Source organism: Jaculus jaculus, chromosome 19 (assembly GCF_020740685.1).
Source record: "Jaculus jaculus isolate mJacJac1 chromosome 19, mJacJac1.mat.Y.cur, whole genome shotgun sequence".
Taxonomy (NCBI): domain Eukaryota; kingdom Metazoa; phylum Chordata; class Mammalia; order Rodentia; family Dipodidae; genus Jaculus; species Jaculus jaculus.
In genome coordinates, this window is record NC_059120.1 from 55,889,259 (window position 1) to 55,891,292 (window position 2,034).

A 2,034-nucleotide genomic window follows, 5' to 3' on the forward strand; every position below is an offset into this window, starting at 1 on the left:
GTGGGTCTTCTGGCGGCCAGGAACCTTGAACTTGGCTCTGCGCAGGGCCTCTGTCACACGCTCTTTATCCTGCCGCCTGGTGTGATGGATATGATGACCCTGCCAATGTGGACCCTGGCCACTGTACCCTGGGGCTTCCCCAAGGCACCTCTGGAGCTGAGACTGGGAATAGCGTGAGATCAGAAACGTGGACATCCACCAAAAACTGTCTCCCGGGTCCCTTAGGGCAGCCTGTACAAGCACCGGGTCACATACACTACCAAGGAGGCTGCTGCTGCCCACTGGACCCCACGAGGAAAGGAACCCGGTTGGTTTAATTGGCTACAGTTTTCAATAACTTTCTGTTGCTGTTGCATGCGTGTTGTGTGTATGCATGTTTGTGTATGTGTGGAAGCCTGTGTGGGAGGTCAGATGTCAGCGGTGGGTGTTGACTGCAGACAGTCTCCACTTGATTCTTTTTCTTTCTTTTTTCTTCTTCTTCCTCCCTTTTTTTTTTCATTACTGTTTTTATTTTATTTTTTTTAAATTTATTTTTATTTTATTTATTTGAGAGAGACAGAGTCAGACAGAGGGAGAGAGAAGGAGAGAGAGAATGGGTGTGCCAGGGCATCCAGCCACTTGCAAATGAACTCCACCTTGTGCATCTGGCTTACGTGGGTCCTGGGTAATTGAACCTAGGTCCTTTGGCTTTGCAGGTAAGTGCCTTAACTGCCAAGCCATCTCTCCAGCCCTGTTTTTATTTTATTTTAATTTATTCATTAGAGAAAGAGGGAGGGAGAGTAGGCGTGCCAGGGTATCCAGTCACTGAAAACAGACTCCAGACGCATGCACTTGTGCGTCCGGCTTATGTGGGACCTGGAGAATTGAACCTGGGTCCTTAGCTTCACAGGCAAGCAGCTTAACCACTAAGCCATCTCTTCAGCCCCTTTAGTAACTTTTTTTTTTATCTATGGAGGTTGCATGGGTGAAACAAGAGGAGAGATGAACTAAAGAAGTGTGTGTGTTCAGAGCTCAGTGCCGGGAGGTGAGGGGCGGTGGCCAGTGGTGGACACTCTCCAGAGTTAGCTGAGCAGGCCCTGTGTCAGGGCACCAGTCAAAGGAGGGAGTGTTCAGGAAGGGTAGCAGGAAAAAGGAGATTTGTCGAGGTCGGTAAACAGTGAGTCAAACTGAAGGGCTAGTGCAGGCTAAGAGGGAATGAGTGAGAACAGGTAAATTGATAGCAAGAGGCTTAATCAGGAAACAAATGAGGGGATTTCCACAGCCCAGGGTAATGCTTACATGCAACCTGATCTCTGTGTTAGGACTGGGTACGTTCCTAAGTGGGCACAAAAGAGTGTGGCAAATGTAATTTCAGGGTTATGACCAAGACGCGATGACATTACTGGGACGGAAGTGAGTGGAAAACACTTGGTTGAACGAAAGTGTCACGGACAAAGGGATGTCTGAGCTGCGTCTTGAAGGGTGGGTGGGCGCCGTGGAGAAACGAGGTGAAGTCGGGCCGCGGAGCGTGTTCCTGGGTCACAGGCAGTGGCACCTGGACTAGGGTTCAAACCTTCATGCTGCAACGTACTGGTTGCCTGCTGTTCCCGGAGGAAGTGTTACCTAAGGGCTGGTGCAAAAGCGCGCGCAGCTGACAGTCTTCTCGGTGGGAGCAGTCATGAATGTTAGGGAGCGGCTCATGGGAGGCAGGGGCTGGTGAGTCGGCACTGCGGGGTGATCCCAGGTGTCTGACGTCACTCTGGTGCAGACAAATGCTGGGCAGGGAGTGCTAAGGCTTAAGTTTGAGTTTCAGCTGTTCTCTGATTCTGAGCTTCAGTCTTTTAAATATTTTTTAAAAAAATATATATTTAAATTTTTTTTGTTTGTTATTTTTATTTATTTATTTGACAGTGATGGAGAGAGAAAGAAGCAGAGAGAGAGAGAGAGGGAGAGAGAAAGAGAGAGAGAGAGAGAGAGAGAGAGAGAGAGAGAGAGAGAGAGAGAGAGAGAGAATGGGTGCACCAGGATCTCCAGCCACTGCGAACAAACTCCACA

The 2,034-nt window shown here is 49.1% G+C and overlaps 1 pseudogene; it reads right to left on the reverse strand.

Moving 5' to 3' along the window:
- Positions 1 to 203: 203 nt before the first annotated feature.
- On the reverse strand, positions 204 to 327 carry LOC123456143 (annotated as a pseudogene).
- Positions 328 to 2,034: the final 1,707 nt, after the last annotated feature.